Source organism: Schistocerca serialis, chromosome 2 (assembly GCF_023864345.2).
Source record: "Schistocerca serialis cubense isolate TAMUIC-IGC-003099 chromosome 2, iqSchSeri2.2, whole genome shotgun sequence".
NCBI lineage: Eukaryota > Metazoa > Arthropoda > Insecta > Orthoptera > Acrididae > Schistocerca > Schistocerca serialis.
In genome coordinates, this window is record NC_064639.1 from 1,059,384,991 (window position 1) to 1,059,397,717 (window position 12,727).

Sequence of the window (12,727 nt, forward strand, 5' to 3'; positions counted from 1 at the left end):
GATCCATTAAGCCTTCCAGAACGACGAAATCACCCAGGCAATGCTACGGAAAACATTGCCAGACCATAACGCTCCCTCCTCCGGCCTAGACCGTCCTCGCAATTGTTGCAGGGCCGTACACGCCAACGGCCTTCAGTCAGATGGAAGACAAAACATGATTCTCCCGAAAAGGCCACCTATCGCCACTGAATGTAAGAAATGAAAGTAAGCAAGCCATCATGTTCGTTACAGACAACGGAGATTATTTTTATAATGAAGACACTGGTATTGACGTAACTAATATGAGCTACATTATACTATTGGGAATTACGGTAGTTTTCTTGGGCACTGGGCTGGGCGTCGCCGACGAACAGTGGTCAGGACGGGTGCATGAACCAGGCGCCTGTTGCGGAGACCCATAGGCAGCAACGTTAGCTAAACGGTCGTTGAGGAGACAATGTTGGCAGCCCCCTGGTTCATCTGGGTCGTCAGCTGCTCAATAGTTGCACACCTATGAGCCCGTACACATCTCCAGAGCCGTCCTTCACCCCTTTGGATCACCACAGCTGCCTCAACGTCGGTATTGGATAGTTTTGTTTATTGGATTTCGATCCCCCCCCCCCCCCCCAGAGGGGGGGGGCAGCAACGTAATATTCTAGTCTACAGCCTACAGAAAAGTTAAAAAACATAATGAGAATAGAAACAAACTAGAAAAACTGGTGATAAAACGGTGACGTTGTAAAAACCTGAGAACATGGCGGAAAGCTGTGGAATTTAAAATATAAAAACACTGTGGTGACAATGCAAATGGAGACACACAAGAAGTAGACAGGCACAATTAAAAAACACGGCGACAGTCTGGTTTCCTGTCGCACGAGATAATAAACACAACTAGCGACAGTATGGCGGCTGTCCGCAACACTGACAAGGGACGCACAACACTGAACACTCACTTATAACAGCACTATACAGATGACACGGCGGCAGATGGGGAGGGGGGAGGACCCGGATCTATGAGAGGGAAAAGGGGGGGAGGAGAGGAAAACAAAAAAGGGGAAGCTGATGGAGGGAGGGGACATAGAAAAGGAGGGGCTGGGCGGACGCGAGAAGGAGTGGGAAAGGCAGTGGAGGGGAGAGCAGAAAGGACTCGGGGGTGAGAAGGGAGGCAGAGAGACAATAGGTGGGGAAAAACGGGAGGGAAGGGGGGAAGAGGGAGCCTGGGGAAAGGAGAGAGGAAAGGAGGGGCAGGTGAGGATCAGAGTTGATAGGAGGGATAAATGGAGGGAGAGAGGGCATCGTCTGGGAGGTGGAGTCGACGGAAGCCACTTTGGGAAAGTAGATGAAGGGTGTAGACTGTAGATATTGGACAGCGCCATTTTGCCATGAATGGTATACTTTTACCACCTCGGCACGCGAGCAGTTCACAAACTTAGCCGTTTCGGAAATGTTTCCACCCTTGGCCTGAAAGCCAATGATCATACCTTAGCAGGCCGGAGTGGCCAGTGGTTCTAGGCGCTACAGTCTGGAACCACGCAAACCGCTCCAGTCGTAGGTTCGAATCCTGCCTCGGGCATGGATGTGTGTGATGTCCTTAGGTTAGCTAGGTTTAAGTAGTTCTAAGTTCCAGGGGACTGATGACCTCAGAAGTTAAGTCCCATAGTGCTCAGAGCCATTTGCACCATTTGATCATACCTTTTGGAAGTCAGATAAATCGCTCCGTTTCTGCATTACGACAACGACTGTATTGTTTTCCGCTTCACTCTGACAGGCTTTATATACTCCCCACTTCAATCGCTGCCACCAGCCGTCTGTAGGTGGTATTGTAAGTTGACGTCCAATATAGGCGATGTTCGCATGAATGTGACTGGACAGAGTAGCAGGAGGCAAGAGACTAACTGCCTTTCTATTGTTGCTAGTGAAGTTCGCAGGTAGCAGTGTAAATTCTTGCAAATGCGATTTAGAAACATGTACATTATCAATGTAACCTGAAGTTCGTATGTCTGTATTAACGTCTTCCCTAAGTAATGTATTTCACATTATAGAAGTAAATGTATTCATGCCCCCAAGTATAACGCTGGTGCGACTGTAAGTGCGACACGCCATGGTAACATTTCGTTATTTTGGCAGCAAAAAATTAGCTACGAGAATGCTGCTGTCTTCAGCTCTCTGTGACAAACATGATGGCCTGCTTAATTTCGTTTCTTCCACTTTGTTGTCGACAGTCAAATTACATTCTGATGAAACTCCATGCATTCGCCAATAACGTTCCTAGCCTACAAAAGGGGGGTCGGACGTATCTACGGTGTCAAATCGAGAGCTTCTTGCAGGCCGTTGTTCACATGTCTCAGCACTCTACCTCGCATCCTTGTGTACTTGTGTTGACAATATGGTCGCATTCAGAAGAAACTGCGACATCCAACCAGTGGAAACTGGCCGGAAAACTATTTCCTCTTGGATAACACATCCTATGCAATTTACCAAAAAAGTGTGTATTATTCCCGCAGCTCGTGGTCGTGCGGTAGCGTTCTCGCTTCCCACGCCCGGGTTCCTGGGTTCGATTCCCGGCGGGGTCAGTGATTTTCTCTGCCTCGTGATGGGTGGGTGTTGTGTGATGTCCTTAGGTTAGTTAGGTTTAAGTAGTTCTAAGTTCTAGGGGACTGATGACCATAGATGTTAAGTCCCATAGTGCTCAGAGCCATTTGAACCATTTTTGTGTATTATTCAGCATGTTTCATTTTCAAGAGACTTCCAGAAGAACTGAAAAACTAAGTTACAAGCCTCAAATAATCAAATGTAATTTGAGTAATTTCCATGTGTCTTACTCTTCCTGTTCTTTTTATCTACGGTGTTCTGTAGCGTGTTTGGTTTAATATTTGTACATCTAAATGGCTAACTATGGTTCGCAAGGTGATTGGATCTACATATCTTCTGGAACGTGAGTTTTACGTTTCACCAAGATCTGTTTGAGAAAGACATTGTCAAACTGAGTGGTTTGATCTTAGAATTCTGTTCAACTGGGTCGTCCTCTTTCCAATATGGGTTTGATGGGGCTGGTGAGATTAGCAGTTTCTCATTATTTTTTAAAACTGGAAACTTCTCTGCGTGTCCGTGATTGCATGATAACAATATAGAATATTGAAGAAAACATCCCGCGCCCGGGTTCCCGGGTTCGATTCCCGGCAGAGTCAGGGATTTTCTCTGGCTCGTGATGACTGGGTGTTGCGTGATATCCTTAGGTTAGTTAGGTTCAAGTAGTTCTGAGTTCTAGGGGGCTGATGACCATAGATGTTAAGTCCCATAGTGCTTAGAGTCATTTGAACCATTTTTTTTTTTGTGAAGAAAACACTTTTGTTCACTTTCCTCTCCAGATTGGTTTCAGCGACAGTATCACCATCATTTGTGGTTTTTCTTTATTCTAAAACTTGCGAAATTAGCACCGTTACAAAACATTACAAAACGTTACTACATGTGGTCTGTTTGGTTCGAGATAATGTATTGTGTGAATAGTTTTATAATACCTTTTTATTTTTCAATCGCTGTATGGTTTCTATGTCTGATGCTGTTTGCTGAATATTTTCTACGTTTGCTGCCGTATTTTGGCCATACAGCATATCATCTGCGCGCGCACGTTTGTCGGCTAGCAGTAGCTCTAGTTTTTGAAAAGTTTCGCACCGCTTTGCCCTGGTTGTGTTTCCACCCATCATGAAGTTTCCCTAGTACTGTTTCTTTATCTACATCGACTTCTACGTACATATTCCGCAAGGCCCCATTAGGTGCGTTGGGGAGGGTACCTTGAACAATTATTAATAATTCTATTTCCTGATCGAACAGTCCACAGGTGTACTGCCAGTCCACTGTGTCCAACGGGCACAATATTTTGACGATCAGACAAGCAGCCATCGTCAAGTGCGTTGACGAACTGAACTCCTGAGGGGGACGGCCAAGTTATATCCCCTCATTCCACAACCCGTTCCCTCCGCTCTCTGCGTCCATAAGACACAGTGGATGGCAGTACACCTGTCGGCTGTTCGATCGGGAAATACGCTGGGAGAAACTGTTCCACTCGCAAATGGAACAACGGAATAACGATTGTCTACATGCCTCTAGTCGAGCCCTAATTTATTTTAACTCGTCTTCTCGATCGCTACGAGAAATGGACGTTGGCCTCTTTGGAATCGTTCCGGTGTCAGGCTCAAATGATTCTCTAAGTTTTCTAAACAGCGTTTGGCAAAGAACGTCGTATTCCCTCCAAGGACCCCACTTTGAATTCACAAAGTATCTGCGTAACACCCGCCTGTTGATCGAGCAAAGCTGCCTCTGAGTTGGTTCACTCTCTTCCTTTTAATCCGAACTGAGGGCGCCCAAACACTAGAGCAGTGCTCAAGAATATGTCGCCCTTGCGGCCTTCGTAGTCGAGGTCGCTAACACAGGGGTGTGCGGTGGCACTCGAGTCGGCAGGAAGCCGGTTCTAATCCCGGTGGTGAATGAAATTTTGATTGCCAGTATTTGGATGGCAAGGGGAGGAGAGGTGGTGGCTGTGAGCATACAAGCTGTGGCGGGAGTTTAGAGCGGCAGTTTCCCGCCGCAGAGCACGTGGCCGTCGGTTGTTATGGGGCCATGACGAGTGGCTAGCGCTTAGGGAAAAACCCCTCGGAGAAGCTTGGCAGGGGCGCGTATGGCCGTGTTTTCGTGCTTGGAGGAATTTATATGCCAGAGAAAAACTGATAAAAAAAGAACTAAGACTGACACAGAAGTGCGAGTTGGCACTCATAGACAGAAAAATATGTAAAGCTAAATTATCTAGACGTGCCACAAAAATATCTAATAGTTTATAAGTTACTGTTGTTTCAAAAATTGTAAATTTATGAAAATTCAAAAGCTGATATCTCGGCAATGCTTTGCCCGATTAATATGAACAAAGTGTTTACGGATGAGGCTAGTAGAGTTGCATCGAGTAAACACAGCCGATTTAGCAGGATATGTACCGTTTTTGAATGAGAGGTCGGCATATGGAATTCGATTGTGAGAAACTGTGTTTTTTGGTAGTGAATAAATTTAAAGAGACGAAACTAGCTGCAGCATTCTAAAGTTTAAAGAGGGAGGTGAGTAATTAAATATTTATTTTTATTTGTTTTTATTTTTATTTGTTTAGTATCAAAAACCCGGGAAAAGCGAAATCACGCCATAAGAACATTGTTTGTGAAGAAACGGTGGCAGATACAATAATTGGACTTTAGATTGTTAGCCGGACGATGTGGCCGAGCGGCTTTAGGCGCTTCAGTCTGGAACCGCGCGACCGCTACGGTCGCAGGTTCGAATCCTGCCTCGGGCATGGATGTGTGTGATGTCTTTACGTTAGTTAGGTTTAAGTAGTTCTAAGTTCTAGGGGACTATATATCATTTATGTATAGAGAGAACAAAGGCGAGCCTTATAAACTTCCTCAAATATTCTTGTCTCTGATGAGCACTCACCGTTCAAGACAACGCACTGGAATTTATCACTTAAGAAGGTTTCGAGCCCCTCACATACCTTGGAAGCTATTTCGCATATGCACGACCCATCTTTAACAACGTGTAGTGGGACACTGTGCCAAGTGCTTTCTGGAGACCTTAAGAAACTGGAATCCGCTTGCTGCTCTTCATACGTAGTTCGCAGGATATCGTTTGCATCTTCTCGCTTGATACACTGCCGGAATTGCAACACTCTCTGTGGCTCCAGGGTATAGTTTCTGCATACATAGAGTCTGTAGTGTTAATGATTCATTTGTCACTGTCATGGACGATCAGTCGTCTGCAGACAACTGCTGTGCTGAGTTCAAAAGTGAAAAGTGTCTGCCTAGGGAAACATCTATGGATGTATCGAGGAATGGCTGCCCATGTTGGGCATAAAGTATCGGTGGTGCGGTACAGCTTTCAACAGTGGTCTGTGGAAAATTCCCACACCTGTTGACTAGCTTCTGGGCGCCCGCGAAGCACAGACGCACTTTGTGAACAGCAGCGTCCAACCGAACACAATCCACGGACAAGATCAGAGCATTTATTCCACTTGCTGTGTCATCAGGAATCACTGGGAACCGTCTGCTTGAAGCAGGACAAGATCACATGTGTCTCAGGCCCGTTTACCACAGTATGTGACGCCATCAAAGCACAGTTACTGCGGTGTCATGAAAGAGTTGACTGCGAATTGGATTGGCACATTGTTCTGTTAAATGATAAGAATAGGTTCTGTTTGCATGCGAATGACGAACACGTTTATGAGGTAGACCTGTCGAGCTGCCTATTCCAGCATACCCGTTCTACTGCCATTTCTTCAGCAGGAAAGAAATGTGCTTTTTCAGCAGGACAACGCACGTCAACAGACGGTTGCTGTGACGCAAAGCGCTCTTCGTAGGAAGATCGCCAGATCTCTCGCCAATTGAACACGTAAGGGGCTTAAGGAAGAGGGAACTCAGTCGTTCTCCAGGCCCATCAAGAACCATGCCTCGGACAATCTACCGCAGTCACCTTTATGGTCGTTTGCATGCGAGAATAGACGTCTGCGTTACCTCCAGAGGAGGCACAATGTCTTTTGATGCGACTGTCTCCGCACCCTTTACTGTTCAAAAATGGCTCTGAGCACTATGGGACTCAACTTCTAAGGTCATTAGTCCCCTAGAACTTAGAACTAGTTAAACCTAACTAACCTAAGGACATCACAAACATCCATGCCCGAGGCAGGATTCGAACCTGCGACCGTAGCGGTCTTGCGGTTCTAGACTGCAGCGCCTTTAACCGCACGGCCACTTCGGCCGGCACCCTTTACTGTGACATGCCTGTTTCATTCGTTATCATATACTGCTACTGTCATGAACAACCAGTCACCACACTAAACAATAAAATGATCTTGTCCTTGAGGATGTTGCACCTTTTTTCCTCTACGTAACTGCCATTTTCAGAAGTAATAATAAATTACGTTCCAAATGGTAGCAGTGACATTGATATGAACGATCATTGTCAAGGACTTTGCTGCACGCCGGGAATTAGGCACGAGGCGGTTATTCGCGTGAATGGGAGACTATGCGGCGCGGCCCGCCCCAGAGCCACACTTGAGCCTCTGCCAAGCCGCCACCTGCCGCTTCCTGCCGACCGCCGTCCACAACACGGCGGACGCTTCCAGCAACGCTGGCCCGGGGGCCACCTCCTGGCACCTCGCCCAAGCCACATGTCTTCCGTAAACCTCTACAACTACGGTATACAAGCGCTCTGTGAACCTGGAGGTACTCTTCCCTAGAACACTACTCTCTCTTTGTTTGTCCAACATGTACAGGGTCGCTAGTTTTACTACGTGTTCAAAAAAATGGTTCAAAAGGCTCTAAACATTATGGGACTTAACATCTGATGTCATCAGTCCCCTAGAACTTAGAACTACCGGGTGATCAAAAAGTCAGTATAAATTTGAAAACTGAATAAATCACGGAATATTGTAGATAGAGCGGTACAAATTGAAACACATGCTTGGAATGACGTGGGGTTTTATTAGAACGAAAAAAATAGAAATGTTAAAAAATTTCCGACAGATGGCGCTTCATCTGATCAGAATAGCAATAATTAATATAACAAAGTAAGACAAAGCAAAGATGATGTTCTTTACAGAAATGCTCAATATGTCCACCATCATTCCTCAACAATAGCTGTAGTCGAGGGATAATGTTGTGATCAGCACTGTAAAGCATGTCCGGGGTCATGGTGAGGCATTGGCGTCGGATGTTGTCTTTCAGCATCTCTAGAGATGTCGGTCGATCACGATAGACTTGCGACTTCAGGTAACCCCAAGGCCAATAATCGCACGGACTGAGTTCTGGAGATCTGGGAGGCCAAGCATGACGAAAGTGGCTGTTGAGCACACGATCATCACCAAACGATGCGCGCAAGAGATCTTTCACGCGTCTAGCAGTATGGGGTGCAGCGGCATACTGCAGAAACATCGTACGTTCCAGCAGTTGTTTATCAGTTAGGCTGGGGATGATGCGATTCTGTAACATATCGGCGTGCCTCTCAACCGTCACGGTAGCAGTTACAAAACTAGAATCACGCATTTCCTCGAAGAAAAAAGGTCCGATAACGGTAGATGTGGTAAATCCAACCCATACCGTGACTTTCTCATCGTGCACTGGAGTTTCCACGACAGTTCTAGGATTTTTGGTACCCCAAATTCTGGAGTTGTGGGCGTTGACGGACCCTTAGAGCGTGAAATGAGCTTCGTCGGTCTACAACACGTTACTCAACCGACCGTCATCTTCCTCCATATTTTGAAACGCCCACACCGCAAATGCCCTCCGCTTCACTAAATCGCCAGATAACAGTTCATGATGCCGATGGATTTTGTACGGATAGCATCGGAGGGTACGCCTCCGTGCCAACAAACAGTAGTGTATGAATTGCCGGTGCGACGTGCGACTGCACGATCGCTGATTTCCCCGTCCATAGACGAATCCGCTACAGTCTCCATTTCTTCCTGAACTGTCTCAGCAGCATTACGCCTTGTGCTCGGTCGGCCACTACGGGGTCCATCGTCTAAACAACCCGTGGCTTCGAACTTCGAAATCATTCTCGCCACAGCGGCATTTGTCAACGGACCTTTACCCGTCGAATCCCCTTCCTATGGGGATAGCATCGTAACGCTGAACTAGCACATTCCCCATTCTGATAATACAGCCTCACTAAAAGCGCCTTTTCAGGAAACGTCAACATGCTGCGACTGCTGGCGCATCTGAATCTCTCTTTTTTTTTTTTTTTTTTCATTTATGGAATTTCAATTCCCCCCGAAGGGGGCGGGCTGGCAGCAGCTTAGTATGCCGCTCTTCAGCCGACAGATTTTGTGACAAAGATCAAGAGAACAAATAATAAAAAAAAAACAGGCGATAAAATCGGAGACTTAGAGAGTAACAAGGCGAAAAGAAATCGTGGAACTTAAAACAACACAGGGACTGAATCTCTCTCTCATTACACCTCCTTTTATACAAGATTGCCATGCGCAGTCACTGACGTTTTGCTGTCCAGCGCCATCTGTCGGACATTTTGTGAACCTTGTTTTTTTTTTTTTGTTCTAATAAAACCCCATGCCATTCCAAGCATGTGTATCAATTTTTACCTCTCTATCTACATTATTCCGTGGTTTATTAAGTTTTCAAAATTATACTGACTTTTCGATCACCCGGTACTTAAACCTAACTACCCTAAGGACATCACACACATTCATGCCCGAGGCAGGATTCGAACCTGCGATCGTAGCAGCAGCGGTGTTCCGGACTGAAGCGCTTAGAACCGCTCTCCCACAGCCACTACGATTATCATTCAATAACTAAACAAATAGCTGCAGTTTATTAAATCAAAACGATTTTTGTCTTTTTTCACGTAACTGATGTGCACTAAGTGCGGCTGAGCAGGAAACCTTGGATACAGGGATCTGTAGCTGACACGTCACTGGGTCTTTGCCTTAAGATTTCACTTATAACCATTTACTGAAAGTCAAATACTTGCGTACATTAGTACTTGAACAACATAGCTACAGGAGAGAACAAGTTAATTAGTCAGAAACCTTTAAGATGTAATTGTTAACTGTAGTCACAAAACTTTTTTATCCATTCAGAAATCTTTAAGATAATAACAAATAAAATAGTTAACATTTAAAGACGTGGAAATTGACCAACATTTTTGAACACAATTGACATTTACTAACATAAATTTTAAATTCAAATTATGTGGACTGGTTAAAATCTTTAACGCAACGGATAACCGCAATAAAGAATTTTAAATTAAAAAGACAAGTAAATTCGATTGAAATCATTAAAGCACAACTGACAGTTTAATTAAGGCGCTACCCAAAATGTTCAGGAATAACTTTAGTGATCTGGCCAGAGCAAGATACAGAACTTAAAGACAAGATGTTACAGTACACGTGTTCGCCCACTGCTTGAATACTGCTCACCGATGTGGGATCCGTGCCAGATAGGGTTGATAGAAGAGATAGAGAAGATCCAATGGAGAGCAGCACGCTTCGTTACAGAATCATTTAGTAATCGCGAAAGCGTTACGGAGATGATAGATTAATTCCAGTGGAAGACTCTGCAAGAGAGACGCTCAGTAGCTCGGTACGGGCTTTTGTTGAAGTTTCGTGAACATACTTACACTGAGGAATCAAGCAGTATATTGCTCCCCCCTACATATATTTCGCGAAGGGACCATGAGGATAAAATCAGAGAGATCAGAGCCCACACAGAGGCATAACGACAATGTTTCTTTCCACGAACAATACAAGACTGGAATAGAAGGGAGAAACGATAGAGGTACTCAAGGTACCCTCCGCCACACACCGATAGGTGGCTTGCGGAGTATGGATGTAAATGTAGATGTAGATGTAGATGTTACCGTAGTAATAACTAAGGAAAATGAAGCAGCGGCAGTTGCTCGTGAATGCGGCATACCAGGCCGAAGCCAAACTTCGTAACCAGCACACAAGTAAAACATGCCTGTGAACCACACCTTGCACTGGGACGCCTTACAATACACAGTAGACAATTTATCCTCCGTAACAGACAAAAAATACAGTAAGTTTACGTGCCATGAGAGATCATTCATATGCACCGAAATCTTCCTGTACCGTGCTTCACAAGAAATGCTCATAAATACCAAATATGACTTTGTTTTAGCAGACGCAAAAAATGTAGTAGTGTACAGATTAATACTGAAGAAAATAATGTACGTCAAGAATTTTCCTGTAACGTGCCTAGCAATAAATGGCTCGTAAATAGCAAAAGCATTCAATTCTAGCAAACGCAATAAGGTAACAGTGCACGGTTTAATAATGAAGCAAATCATGTACACTTGCTCTAGCGTGTCTCGCAAGAACTGGCGCGTACATATCAAAAGTGATTCAGTTTTAGGCAATATAAAACAATTATATTGGACAGTTTAATATTGTCCAAGATGCCACTGCAGGTGGGTGTAAAATGAATGTGCGCAACAGAAAATAATAAGCGCTGAAATGATGTTTTCGTCCTGTCTGACTACCCCCTGAAGCAGATCTTGGGATCTCTTAATTCTCTTATATATATATATAAATGAATGATGAAGGACGGAGTTCAAATAACGTCTCAACATAAGTATAGGCAGAAGAAATTCTCTCAGTAATGAATGCTGCGTGCTCAACGACGACTTCCAACCCGGAGGTGAAGTCCAGAATCATATAGTTTCGCAACAGTACAGTGCCTAACTGTTCTAACTATACACTCTCCTGAGAGCAAAGACAGCAAATCCGTCTGTACCAACAATGCTGATACCGAGCGACCGTCGCACACGGGTGCTCGGAACGGAACACCTCGTCTCTCCACCATGCCGGCACGGTAGCTCAGCGTGTTCGACCAGAGGGTTAGCTGCCCTCTGTAATAAAAAACTGAGTGAATGGATCAATAACGAACTTCAACGGGCGTCAGGTGAGGTCCGCCACGAACAATAGAAACGAACAATAACGAACAAAATGAGATAAAAAAAAGAAAAAAACCGCTGGCTTTCCAGCAAGGCTCGGCTCCCCACCCTCCTAACTCCGGGAACGAATCATATTCCCGAAACCACTGAAAATTCTCTTTCTTTACAGATTCTTCCGAACGCCGACCAGCCATATTTTAGTCTTTTGTCGTACAGCGTGGAAAGTTTGCGAGGAAGAACCTATACTCTTACAATGGTGCGCTTCTTAGTAAAAATCCTTGGAAACAACCCAGCCTGCGTGGTTTCCGATGTGCCGCTTCTTCGTTCCTCTCACCTGCGTCCAAGATTTACAGAGTTCCCGGTTATTCTTCTGGTCCTGCTACAATAGCGGCCGCCCGTCACCCTATTGTGCTCCAGAGCTCAGGTGCCACGACGTCCGTCAAGCTACTACATGTGTTTAAGCAGGACCACCACCTGTGCGGGCCTTCCACCCAGAACTTGAGTCCTTCATCTCCACTGGGGTTCCAACCTCTACTAGTACAGGCAATCATTCATTAAGCCTTTCTGTTAATGAAGACATTCCGGCTCCTTTCATGGAATAAGCGTTAACAATTATTTACAAGGCGTACGTGACAACGTCAGTCTCCTTTAAATATTCATACATACGATGTACAACTTATCAAATGATACCTAATTGTGGTTGTAGTTCACGGCAAAGTATGTGGATGAGTGCTTGTAAGGTGCGAAATTATAGCCACCTTACAACTGAATCGAATCACGGCCTCAATAACTGGCCTAACGACCACGAGACACGCACTCAGTCAATGGAACAGAACCGTTACGACGTAAGCTGAATTTTTACTTTTCTTTGGAGGATTTAAAGTTGAGTAGCACCACAGCCGACCGCGTATCCTACAAAAATGTTTTAGATACAGTCTGTACAAGGGCACTTGAACTTGTCTATGTTGACAGTCAAAGTAACAGCTGGAGGCAACTTTGTGTTTACAGGAAACAGGAAAATCCGGCAGATGCTCACCAACTTCTGATGAACAAGACGGTCATTAGGGCCACCGCCCTCGGCTTAATGCAGAGACCACGCCCGGCTCCACGCCCTTCCTCGTTCAGACGTCGGTCTCTTTGCTCTGCGGTGCTCGTCCTCGTTCACGCCGACAACAGCACTGCACCTCCTCCGCAGGTGCCTCTGTCTTGCACCGCGCTGCCTCAGGAAGGATCACGTCCGGCGTCCAAGATGGCTGACAGGCACCAGCATCGAGCGCGCTCCGTC

The 12,727-nt window shown here is 45.4% G+C and overlaps 1 protein-coding gene across 1 annotated transcript in view; it reads left to right on the forward strand.

The window, feature by feature from the left end:
• The window catches only part of LOC126456623 (ras-related and estrogen-regulated growth inhibitor-like), a 165,138-nt gene that overhangs the window by 23,567 nt on the left and 128,844 nt on the right, over positions 1-12,727 (forward strand). The gene's annotated exons all lie outside the window — the stretch shown is intronic.